Genomic DNA, 13,765 nt, shown 5'->3' on the forward strand with positions numbered 1-13,765 from the left:
GGCAGAGGGAGAAGCAGGCTCCATTCAGGGAGCCTGATGTGGGACTCGATCCTAGGTTTCCAGGATCATGCCCTGGGCTGAAGGTGGCACTAAACCGCTGAGTCACCCGGGCTGCCCCCAAATTGTAATTTTTATACTTTTGTCATTCCTTCTATAATCATCAGTTGACATTCCATTGTAAATAAAAACTTTGTTCTCTGTTCATTTATTCATTTGTTTATATTAGTACAGGCCCACGGGTTGCTATTTTATTCAATGGATTATAGCCTTTTATTATCATAATTCATTTTGATGTTTACATTGCCTGAGATTTGGCCAGTGAGTGCTCCTCCACATATATCCTTTTGACTTGCTCCCATCGATCATTGGCCACCTTCTTACTTTCTGACACAGCAAAGCACTTCAGGTTCATTTTGGGCCTATGTATTCCAAGTCCCAGAATTAGTCATTTCTCCATGAAGCCCTGGTTCCTTTCAGTGGAGAATAATATTTAGAAGCCAAGCCCTGGAATATTGATGCTTCTAGGCCTCAGTGGTAGATCTAGGCAATACGTGCATGGATGTACATACTATTTGCCTGTCTACCTACCTATCTATACATGTTCCCATACCTCACCAACTGTGTTTATTTCTATCTATAAAACCATGAGTTTATGTCAGTATCTCCAATTCCTGTTGAAACCATAGGATTTATTTTAGCTTTCTACCTTTTCATATTTGTAATTTCTTTCTCCACCAAGTGAGAAACCTGGCCCCCATTATTCTAAATATATGTACTAATCACTCATTTGATTATCTTCCTCTTAGTAACCAATCTTCCTTCACTGTTGCCACCTCTTTCATCCTGACTTCATGGAGATACGCTCTTCACCCCCATTGGGCTCACACCATCCATTGAATCATCCACTCTGGCTACTGCCACCTGCAGAGATGGTTCCCTTACCCTTCTCAGGCTCTGACTTTCCCTAAGATGCTATCTCCCCTCCCTTACTAAAACCTAACATCTTTTATCCTTAATTATGATGGAAAGAGGGAAGGGAAGAAGAAAGGGAGAAAGAAGAGAAGGAAGATGGGAGGAAGAAAGGAAGGAAGAAGAAAGAAAGAGAAAGAGAGAAAGGAAAAGAAAGGGGAAAGGAGAAAAAACAGACAAGCAGATAGCAAAGTTTGGATTTTTATTCTATATGCAATGAAGGACTCCCCTTTCCTCCACACCCCACCCCTAAAGATGCTATGGCTCGTTACAGGGAATGAATTTAGTTGGTGGCATGAAAGTAGATTGGAAGAAGGAATGATGGCACGCAAGGAGGCAGGGGTTCAGGAAATAGCTGACAGAGAGCCTGGATGACGGCGCACCTGCTATGGCTCCCCTGAGTATCAGTGCAAGAACAGTCAGTAGAAATGATATGCATTTTGCCTTGCTGTATAGTTTCTTTGTGGGCCAAGTAAATAGGAAAGCTATCTTCCAACGAATCTGCATATCTTGTGAGGGGCCAATTAGATCATGAAAATTTTCATGATTAATTATGGAAATAGTTTCCCTCTGACTCCTCAGTGACAGAGCATTTAATTTTAGACTGAGAATAAACATATCTGTAACACAGTCTGTATAATAAAGTGGAGCAGAATGGACAGGACCCCCCACCTTTCTAACTAGGCCAAATTCCTGGAAATATCTGGAGGGTTAGAACCTGTAAATGAAAAAGAGACGATTAGCCCTTTTGGGGGAAGGAAAAATTATTCACTTATATGGGTTATTATTAAGCTGCAGGAGGTAGGTCACAGGCTTTAGCGTTTCACTATATATTTTCTGTAATTTAAATATCATATTACTTGTATGCATGTTTGTCTCTCCACTAGTCCGTGTGCTCTTCAAGGGCCGGTCTCTGACTCAGTTGCCCTTGTGTCCCCACATAGGATTCTGTATTTCCAGCACATGGGAGATGTGGCATAAACATTTGCTAAATGAAATAAAATGCCCTAAAGTATAAAAAAGCAAGCAAGGTATTGTAGCCAATATACAGAAGTGACTTTAGAGCTCTGTCACCTTTCCCGTGACTAAAAATGCCTAGAAGAACACTTATTTTTATCTTCTTGTAGCACTGTTCCTCAGGAATGCTAGGTGCTCAACATATATATTTTTAACTTATTCGAACAGATTTTTATCCATAGTAATATCCTGGCCAAGTGCCTAGAAACCCTGAAACTAAACTAATTATAGTCACAAAGGAGAGCTTGTATAGGAAATATTTGAAGATTAAGAATGCTCAAATACATAGCACAAAGGCAATGAAAATATTCACAGGGCACTTTTTAAAAGATTTATTTATTTATTCATGAGAGAAACAGACTGAGAGAGAGAGGCAGAGACACAGGCAGAGGGAGAAGCAGGCTCCTCGCAAGGTGCCCGATACGGGACTCGATCCCAGATTCCAGTTCACTATCCGAAGGCAGGCACCCAACCGCATCCCAAGGGCACATTATTTTTTAAAGATTTTATTTATTCATTTGAGAGAGAGCACGAGTGAGAGAGCACAAGTAGGGGGAGCAGCAGAGGGTGAGGGAGAAGCAGGCTCCCCACCGAGCAGGGAGCAAGCAGGGAGCCTGAGGCAGGACTCCATCAGGACTCTAGGATCAAGACCCGAGCCAAAGGCAGACACTTAATCAGCTGAGCCACCCAGGTGCCCCAGGGCACATTTTTCTATGATGCTTGGTTAAAATGTGAGTAATGGTTAAAAATTACAGGCATTGTGGAATATTTAGCAGATGCATGTTTAAAACTCATGTTTAAAATTGGCAACGGCAAAGAAGGCAGTGTGCTGTTTAATTGCAATTTGACCTCTAAATTTGAACGGTATTTCAAAGTAAAAAATGAGAGGATGCTGGGCTTTGTAATTATCAAGTTTAGTTGATAATTCAAACACTCAAGCTGTCTAAAGCTCAACAATAATTTTGTTTTTCATTTGAAATGGTTATGTTGAGTCTGCACAGACTAAAGTCGACAGTTTTTAACTTTTTTTCTTTGTGTCGTTTTGTAGCAACCCCTGTTGTGCTGAAATCCTACTAAGAATTACATGGGCATCTATATTTTCATAAATATAACCAGAAAATACAGAGGACTAAAAGTTCTCACAAACATTTGCCTCCTTGAGGACTTGTTTTTCTTTTGGATTGGGAAGGCCATGAAGAGTCATTGTTAAAATGGAAAATTCAGAAAAGTATAAAGAAGAAAACAAATAACCAGCCATGATTATATTCTGATTTTATTCTCCATCACCTTCCTCTCATTTGGATTATTATGATAGCTTCCTGACTGGTTCCCCTGCTTTAATCTCTATGCAAACCCAGCAGCCACAGGAATCCTGTTAAAATGTTAATCAGATCATGTCATTCCTCAGCTCAAAATCCCCAACGTTCCCCACGTCATTCAGAATAAAAGTCAAAGTGCTTACTCTAGCCTGTGAAGCCATATGTGACCCCCTCCCCTGCCCCCTTGGTCCCACTGCTTTCTTACTGTTCTGTAATCCATGCCAAGCATGTAACTCCTTCTCAACCCTTCTGCCTGGAGCACTCTCCTCCTAAATATCTGCAAGGCTCCTTTCTCATGTCCTTCAGATCTTCTCTGAGATGTCTTTTTCAGTGAAGGGCTTCACTGACTACTTCTGTAAAATTCCAAGTCCACCTACATTCCTTCTCTGCTATCCCATTATTGTTCCATAGCATACCATATATTTATTCATTTTGTTTTTTGTGTCTCCTCCTGCTGGAATGTCAGCTCTGTAAAGGCAGAGCTTTCTATCTGGTTTTGTTTGCTTGCTTCTGTATTCGTTTTCTAACATGTAACAAATCACCCCAAAATTTAGTCACTCACAACAACAGTCCTCATTTATTATCTCATAATTTTAGTGGATGTGGAATTTGGCTTGTGGTTTGGCTTGATGGTTCTGGCTCCAGGTCTTTCCTCAGGTTCAATTAGGTATTGGCCGGGGCAGCAGTCATCTGAAGCCTTGATTGGGGCTGAGGGGATCTACTTGCAAAGCCACTCACTCACATGGCTATAGGTTGGTGCTGACTAGTGCCAGGATGCCAGAAACCCTCTCTGGGAGGACCTCTCCCTGGGGCTGTTTGAGTATTCTCACGATGTGGAAGCTGGCTACCTCCAGGCTGAGGATCCAAGAGAGCAAGGGAGAAACTGCAGTGTCTTTTATGACTTAAACTCAGAAGCCATACACTATCACTTCCACTCTGTTTATTATTCATATATGCTCATCCTATTCAGTAAGGAAGGCGACTACACACACACAAAAAATTAAATACCAGGAGGTGAGGATCATTGAAGACTATCCTGGAGGCTGACTAGTGTATATTCCCTGTGCTTAAAACCGCCTAGCATTTTTCTTTGTCTTTTTTGTTCTGTTTAGGTTTTTTTTTTTTTTGGTATTAATTTTATTCTATTTTCTGTATAACTTTAAGTACATAAAGGTCTATTTCCACAGGCCTCAGGAAATGGGTAGAAGTCAACAGGACAATCTCACTTCCCACCAAAAAAGTTGCATATTTTGGTAAGTGTCCTAGAGAGAAAAACTGTAATTTACATCAGCAGTACTGTGCAAGATTTTTATATAAGACCTAAAACCAGGCTGCAGTGGAGACGTTAGTCCTTTGATCAGATGCCCGGACAGAAACCAAAAACAGTTGAACATGACAGGGCAAAGGAGGCAATGAAGGTGGACAGGAACCTAGCACAGAAGGAGGAAGGAATTTCAGACTCCTCGGAATGGTGTGCTTTCCTCTTTTTTTTTTTTTTTTTTTTTTTGTCTTTTTTTGTCTAAGTTGTCTCTATAGGAAGGTGCTGGGCAGGGACCCCAGTGAAAGGAAGGGGCCAAGACTCTTTTAAATGGCCTGGATGCAGGGCACTGCCAGCAGCTGATAGAGGAGAACCTGCACCCAGGTTCAGGCCAAGCCAGGATGGAATGCAGAATAAAAGGAATGCTTACAGGAAACAATGATGCTTGGAATGCTAGATGGCCAAGCTTCAGCCTTTGGTCCAGTGCAAGCCCTGCCTCTCTGGTCAGCAGTGAAAAATTAGTTTGGTTAGAAGAACTGGCTAGGATCTCCCCAGCCTCTGCTACCTTCACGCTCATTGTTAGAAAAAGATGACCTTGTGTGAACATTCTGATCTGTTAATCCCTGGGGACTGCTTTATTCTTCTGGAAAGACTGTTGGTCAAATAACCCCCAAAGGCTGAAACCTAAAACACACCAGTCCTGGTGTGTGGTTCCCAGAGAATGGACTGGCAGTGTGGTTGGGGTGATAGGGAGAAGCTGTACCTTCCTACAGAAGATCAGCTGACCTGCTCTCCCACCCCAAATCTCAGCCTGAGGTATATTTCAGTGAAGGCAGGGAGCTGTGCGTCTCAGAGCAGAGAAGCAGTTTAAGAGCAGAAAGGTAAAGTAAATCTAAAAAAGAACCGTCCTGATACAGATTTATCCCATGGTGTGAGGGGGAGGGCAAAGAACCCAGTGGCACTTCTCTTATCCAGCAATTTCTGTCACTGTGGTGACCAACTTCTCCCCATTCCATAGGATCTTGAACTGCTCAGGGGCTGGGAATTCATTACAGTCACCGCCTTCGGTAGGAATGATGACATTCATCTCAGAAGATTTGGCCCTATCTTGCAATCCAGGGAATTCTTGCTCAGGTCAACATGGCAGCCAACTGTTTTGTTGATGGAAATGGTTGGCACTTTACCCATTACCTGAACCTTGACATCCCTACTATTGGTTATCTCCACAATGCCCACCACATCATCGAACACCAGACCGAGTTTCTTACAGTTATCTACCATAATGGAGTTTATTTTGCCCTTGATTTGCTATGTTGTGTTGACACATTTGTATATGTAAGCCACCTGTTTCAGCTCTGTGTCATCAATCACCAGGTTGGAAACATTCTCCTGATTTCCCACTCTCCACTTCTTGCCCTCCAGTTCCAAGTACAGCTGGCTCCTTCTTTGTGGTTGGCTTGGGGGATGGCCTGACTCCTGGTTTAGGTGCAGAGAATGGTCTGGGGCCACTTGGTACTGGACCACTCTGGGCCTCAGGGAGGGGTTCTTGTGAGTCTTCATGTCTTCAGATACATGTTTCAGGGCATGTGTGATGCTCTCCCCCTGATTAATCTGCGCAAACAGTGCTGAGCAGGAGGCAGACTCATCTGAGCCTGAACTGGTGGGGTCTGGTGTGGGAGGTGGGCCTGGTGGGGGTGGGGGAGGAGAACCCGATCCAGCAGAGGGTCCAGATGGCAGTCCACTCAGTTGTTGTGCCACAGGCCCCGTTTTGCTCCAGGCCAGTCCGGTGGTATGGAACTGCTTAACGTAAGCCTGTAGCTCTGTCCATATACTCACATAAGCTTTGACCCAATCCACATGCTTCTTATCAACATCTTTGTACTCCTTGAGGACTCGGTTTGTGTAAATCAGGGCAGCATCATTCATTTATTTCACATAAAGACCAGGCTTGGGAGCCACAGCCACCCAACCCAGGGCCTGGATACTTTCACTGACAACAACTTGCTGCCTCAGTTATTCTCCCAGAAGGTTATCACTTCTTGGATCTGCCCTGATTTGGGTGCCAACAAGTCAGAAAGCTTATTGTGTGCTGGCTGCTGACACCGAGAGGCTGCAACCAAGAGAGCTTGCTCCAACTTCAGACCTGTGTGGACCATCTCTGCATGTTTCTGCACATCTCCCCCAGTCTCTTTATTGACCTTCAGGTACTCGGCCACAGGACCAGCAAGGAGTGAGGCAAATGCTTGCACACATGGAGCTGCTTCTGCTTTTGGAGCACTGTCTCCATACCCACAGTGCATGTCCAGGAGGCCCAGTGCCCTCTCCAATCTTTCCACCAGATTTTGCATGTCAGCCATAATGTACCACCTCCCGACTGCGATCAGCTGCTCTCCACTTCCGGCAAGAACCTGTCTTTTTTTTTTTTTTAAGATTTTATTTATTTATTTATTTTAGAGGAGGGGAGGGGAAGAGGCAGAGAGAATCTTAAGCAGACTCTACACTGAGTACAGAGCCTGACACAGGCTCCATCTCATGACCCTGAGATCACAACCTTGAGATCACAACCTGAGCTGAAACCAAGAGTCAGACACTTAACCAACAGCACTACCCAGGCACCCCAAAACTGCCAACATCTAAGGGTAATCTAATAAATGTTTTGAACAATGAATAAATTCCACCATGCAGATTTTCAAAAGTATTTTTCTTTGCAGCTTTTTCCCTAAGCAATTATACTATGTTATTTATTGGAATTGGAATTTCTGTCTAGATAAAAATTTGTAACCTGTAAAATAATCTATAAATGTAAACACATATACTTAATAAGTATATTGAAAATAAATTAATGTCTTTTTGAAATTGCATCTTTCTGATATACAATAAGTTTTTTTCCACTCTCTTCTTATCACTGACATTTCTGTTGTCTCTAGATTTTTTTCTATTATAAATACATTGTAGTGAACATCTATTTTTTTTCCAAACAAAAGTGAGTTTATTTACAAAAATTACAATAATTACAGATAGTAGAAATTGAGACAATTTCCCCTGTTACTGTGACAGAAGCTACCAGCCTTCACTTTAAAATGAGGGTTTGGGGGATCCTTGGGTGGCTCAGCAGTTTAGTGCCTGCTTCAGCCCAGGGTGTGATCCTGCAGGTCCGGGATCAGGTCTTGCATCGAGCTCCCTGCGTGGAGCCTGCTTGTCCCTCTGCCTGTGTCTCTGCCTCACTCTCTTAGTGTCTCTCATGAATAAATAAATAAAATCTTTAAAAAAAAATGAAGGCTTTGTTATTTTGAGATACGATACACATGTGGTGAACATCTTTGTACATAAACCTGTGAGAGGATCTCCTAATATTTTCTTGGAGAGCATGCCTAGGAAAGAGATCTAAAGGTTATGAACACTTAAAATACTTGACTTAAATTACCAAATTGTTTTCAGAAAGACTATATATTTTCTAATTCTACCAATAATGTTTTAGCATGCCAAATTCACCACATCTTTATTGATACGGAGTCTTGATACATTTTAAGAAGCTGAGATTTTGATTAGGAAGAAATAACATGAGGACTTCTTAAAAATTACTCATCTTTTGAGTTTTGTTTCATGTTTATAGTTTAGTTTTCTTTTGTTTTATCAACTGGTTAAGGGCTAAAATAGACAAAATTTAGAGGGGAAGGGAGAAAGAATAGCTGGAATTGGTATGATTATTAAGTTTCTGACTTGTGCAATTGGGTGGATGGTGGCACCATTTAATAAGATAGAGGAAACTATGGGAAGGAAACTGATGGGGAGGAAATAAATAATTCTATTTTAGGTACTATAAATTGCAGCAGGTAGATGCAATCCAGTGGACCTAGAGCTATGCTGCCCAATATAGTAGCCTCTCACCACATGTGGCTATCAATCATTTGTAATGGGCTAGCCTGAACTGATATATTCTTTAAAAAAAAAGATTTTATTTATTTATTCATGAAAGACACACAGAGAGAGGCAGAGACATAGGCAGAAGGAGAAGTAGGTTTCCTACGGGGAGCCTGATGTGGGACTCAATCCCAGGACACCAGGATCATGCCCTGAGCCAAAGGCAGATGCTCAACTACTGAACCATCCAGATGCCCCTGAACTGAGATATTCTAGAAGAGTAAAATATGCATCAGATTTAGAAGACTTAGTAAGATCAAAAAAAAAAAAAAAGCGAAAGGTATAATTGTATTAGTTACGGTCCAACCAGGAGACAAAAATCCTACAATAGTTTGAACATGGAAAGTTGACAAAAAGAATTGTTAACAATAACAAGCACTAAGATGTTAAGAGAACTATAAAGAATATCCTTAGGCTAAGGGAGAGTTTCCAAGGAAGGATGAACTTGGAAGTTGGCTTCCCTGGCAAGGTTGGGATTCAGACCACTGGAGGAGCATAGTAGCAGCCCACCAGATGGCAGAGAAGTTCATGGGGTGGTCCACGCCAGAGCTGGTCCTTGGTTGCCAGGTGAGCAGGAGACACCCACTACAGTGGGCCAAGTCTGGTATGCAAAGAGACTCAGAGCACTGGGAACCTCCTGTCCAGCAGGGTGATACAAAACCCAGAGGGCAGTGCCTGCGTCAGAAGCACTACGGAAAACAGCATCCATGTGCAGGCTGCCTGAGGCTGCTGGGCAGGTGCGTAGAGGGCGTTGAGGCATCTACTTTCCATCAGGGCGGCATGAGAGCGGGATGTGTGGTGGTTGCTTGGAGAGTTATGAGGAGAGGGTTACTGGGTTGGGGCTGGGGCCGCACACTCTTGGTATGAGGCTGAGCCACAGTATCCCTGCATGTTGGCCCACACATCTCTTCCAGACGCCCAGCAGGAGAAGAAGAAAACAAAATGCAGCACGCCAGAACCAGGAAACCAGTCCCTCTCCAGTAACATCCTTCTACTGAGAAAAGGTTAGCATTGTGCTTGCTACAAAGAAGAAATTCTTGAAGCTCCATTATCAGAGAGAAGGTAATATATGGTGAATTTAGAGCTGAGAGAGAATGCATTGATAAATCACACACCCATTAATATTTTTTATAGATTCATATTAAAACAGTAATGTATTGGGTATATGTGGTTAAATAAGATAAATCATTAAAACAAATTTCAGGGATGCCTGAGTGGCTTAGCGGTTGAGCCCCTGCCTTCAGCTCAGGGTGTGATCCTAGGGTCCCGGGATTGAGTCCCACGTCGGGCTCCCTGCATGGAGCCTGCTTTTCCCTCTGCCTATCTCTCTGCCTCTCACTCTGTGTGTCTCTCATGAATAAATAAGTAAAATCTTAAAAAAAATTTTCAAGACTTTTTAAAACTTATTCTTAATGTAACTGGTTGAAAATTTAAAGTTATATATATAGCTAGAATTTGTGACTCATGTTATATTTCTCTTGGATAGTGCTGGAATAGATTTCTAAACTAGATAGACTATGTCCACAGACAGTGGAGTTACCTAAGATGAGAGTACATAGATAGAAGGGATCCTAGTAGAAAGTCCCAAACCCCTAAAATTTAAAGGTTGGTGTGAGGGCTGATGTTATGTCTCAACTTGATTATGGGCCACAGGATGCTCAGATACTTGGTCAGCCATTACCTGGGTATATCTGTGAGGGTGTTTTTCTTTTATTTTTTTTTAAGATTTTATTTATTTATTCAAGAGAGACACACAGAGAGAGGCAGAGACACAGGCAGAGGGAGAAGCAGGCTCCCCACAAGGAGCCCGAAGCGGGACTCAATCCCAGTACTCCAGGATCACTCCCTGAGCCAAAGGCAGATGTGCTTAACTGCCGAGCCACCCAGGCGTCCCTGTGAGGGTGTCTTTTGAATGAAATGAGCATTTAAACGAGCAGACAGAGTAAAGCAGATTGCTCTCCTTAATGCGGGTGGGCCTTATTCAACCAGTTGAAGGTCTCAATAGAATAAAGAGGCTAACCCTCTCCAGAGTAAAGCAGAATTCCTCCCACCTGACTGCTTCTGAACTGGGACATGGGCTTTTTCCTGCCCTCAGACTTGACCTGAAACATTGGCTCTTCCAGGTTCTTGAGCCTGCCAGCCTTCAGACTGACCCTGCACCATTGGCTCTCCCAAGTTTCCAGCTTGCCAGCTCATCTTGTAAATCTCAGGACTTGTCAGTTTCCATAACTGTGTGAGCCAATCCCTTTTACTAAATCTCTTTTACACACACACACACACACACACACACACACACACACAGAGTTGTGGTTCTGTTTTTCTGGAGAAACTTTACTGATACAGTTGGGTATAGAAGAACACAAGGAGGAACAGACAGGTTGGGTGGGCAGCAATTGGGAGCTGAATGTATGTTCAGGGAGTGGTTTTCCCTTTAAGAAGAGAAACATATTACTATGCTGATGGCAATGATCAGGAGGAAGAGGAGCTGGTAACACAGGTTATAAAAGATATGATGGTACATGTTTGGTGTGAGTTGGGGGTTTTGCTAGGTTGGGCTAATGCATCAAATCTTTGGTGGCAAAATGGTGGTATGCAGGTAGAGAACTTCTTTTTTTTTTTAAGGTTTTATTTATTTATTCATGAGAGACAGGCAGAGGGAGAAGCAAGCTCCATGCAGGGAGCCCGATGTGGGACTCGATCCCGGGACCCCAGGATCACACCCTGGGCCAAAGGCAGGCGCCAAACAGCTGAGCCACCCAGGAATCCCCAGGTAGAGAACTTCTTGGAATGGAGGTCTATCAAACCTAGCTTGATGGTGAGATGGGGATTGCGGTATTGCTGTTGAGAGAACAAACTGCCCTTCCCTAAAGGACAGAAGACGGTAGGTAAACCTTATCAATGCCAATGACAGAATGCCTGTTAAAACATGTAATTCTGTCATTATATTTCAAAGAGTTGACAGCAATAGAGTGAAATTGACTTATTTCCAAATTAGCTTATTCCGAGCTAATAACAACTAATTCTTTTGACAGTTGATCTATTTTGCCCTGAATTATCTAGACTTTTCTTCTCTTCTTCTTTTAAAAAAAGATTTATTTATTTATTTGACAGAGAGAAAGAGAGAGAGAGAGAAAACACAAGTGGGGGAAACAGCAGGCAGGCAGAGGGAAAGGGAGAAGCAGGCCCCCCACCGAGGAACGAGCTTGAACTGAAGGCAGATGCTTAACTGACTGAGCCACCCAGGCACCCCTGTCTATACTTTTCAACATTGATCTGGTGTCTATACTAATGTATTTCCTTTTAAACAATCTCAGCTTTCTCTTTTTATCTTTCCTGCTTTATCTACTTTTATGATATGCTCAAATAAGATATGAAACACTATAAAATAGGGTGTGATAAATTCCTTGTAGAAGACTGTATGAGATTAAACAAAAGACCAAAAATATAGGAGGTAGGGTTTTGGCAATGTAGGTTCTTGTCTGACAATATGGGACAAAATGTTTAGTTCCTGTTTTTGAAAGTTATAATCTGCAAAGTAGCTTGGGAGGTGTTTCATTGAAGCTACTTTTTCAGTTCTGGTCTGAGTAGTCCCATCTTGGCATGAAACCTGGGTCACCTGGGCCAATCCTGTAACCCCTATAGGAGATGGCATTATGCAATCCTAACCTTAGGATAATCTTAGGAGTGGGAAATTAAGGAAATCGAAACCCCCATATAGTGTCAACTCCATAAAACCAACACTCTCTATAAGATATCAAATGATAAGACGTTCCTGTGGTTAATAAGTCCCAGCTGTGCAAATCCCAGGACTTGAATGAAGGAAATGGGCACAGACTGGAGAGCCTTGGACTTGGAACTCTGCAGATTGGTGCTCTGTCCCCAGCTGTGTGGCCTGCCTCTCTAGGTAACTGAAAAACCTTGCTCATCTCAGTTTACTGCTCAAGAAAAGTCAGATATAATAGCCACTTGGTTTCACATTCAGAGTTTCTAAAAAGAATCTTTTGGGGATGCCTGGGTTGCTCAGTTTGTTGAGCATCTGCCTTCGGTGCAGGTCATGATCCCAGGGCTCCCTGGGATATTGGGCTCCCTGCTCTTCCTGCTTATGTGCTCTCTTCTCTCTGTCAAATCCCTTTAAGGGATCCTTAAAAAATGTGCATCTCAGAGGAAAAGTCTGTATATATGCCCTAATAGAACAATATTAACTCATACTTTGGTATTTTCTTAATATGTTACCATCCTAAATGAAATCTTTCTATGGCTAAGAGTTATAATGTACAAGGGCTGCTCATGACATACAGTATCTGGTCAAAGTGTCTGATCACTGAAGAGGACTCTCCTTTTTTTTAAGATTTATTTATTTATAATAAGAGTGACTTAAGCATGCTTGGTTGCAAAGGAAGCTTAAACTAGATCTGTTTGAATCAAGAGTGAAGTGGAGAGTATGATCATATGTCCGGTCAGGATTTCTGGGTCCTCTGGTGAGTGTTAATCTTCCTCTACTTGTTTACACTTCATGGTTATGAACCTGGAGACAGAGGCTCTTTGTTAAGGAGAAAACCCACACCTAGTTATAAAAGGTTTATTTTCTTTTAAAGATTTTATTTATTTATTTATTTATTTATTTATTTATTTATTTATTTATTTGTGTGTGAGAGAGAGAGAGAGAGAGAGAGAGAGAGAACATAAGCAGGGGGAGAGGCAGGGAGAGAGGGAGAAGCAGATTCCCTGCTGAGCAGGGAGCCCGACATGGGGCTCAATTCCAGGACCTGAGCCAAAGACAGATGCTCAACCAACTGAGCCACCCAGGTGCCCCTATAAAAGGTTATTTAGCAAGCTAATGGTTCACTGACTGGAGGAAGAAGAAGATTTCTGTCACCCCAGATTTTTTTTTGGAAAAAATTAAAACCTACAAAAAAATTGTGAGTGTAGTAACATGAGCACCCAAACATCCTTCAACAAGATTCACAAATTATTGACTGAGGCCTCTGAGAGTCAGTTGCAGACACGAAGGTACTTCAGCCTTATGGCTTTGGCGTTCATCTCCTAAAGTATTGCCAGTGTCATCACCATACCTATGAAAATTAACATCAATTCAATAATATCACCTATATGCTCTCCAAAGCATTTTTTTTCCAATCTAGGATCTGATTGAGGGTCACACATTATGTTTGCTTATTACATGTATTTTGTCTCTTAATCCCAGGCTGAGTCACTATCCTATTGACCCAGAAGTTTTAGCTCCCATTGCGGATGCTTGCCTAAATCACACTGGGCTTGGAAA

General features: G+C 42.3%; 1 pseudogene; it reads right to left on the bottom strand.

Annotated features, from left to right (window-relative positions):
• Window positions 1–5,530: 5,530 nt before the first annotated feature.
• On the bottom strand, window positions 5,531–7,138 carry LOC129495760 (adenylyl cyclase-associated protein 1-like; annotated as a pseudogene).
• Between the last annotated feature and the right edge of the window lie 6,627 nt (window positions 7,139–13,765).

Source organism: Nyctereutes procyonoides, unplaced genomic scaffold (assembly GCF_905146905.1).
Source record: "Nyctereutes procyonoides isolate TBG_1078 unplaced genomic scaffold, NYPRO_anot_genome, whole genome shotgun sequence".
NCBI lineage: Eukaryota > Metazoa > Chordata > Mammalia > Carnivora > Canidae > Nyctereutes > Nyctereutes procyonoides.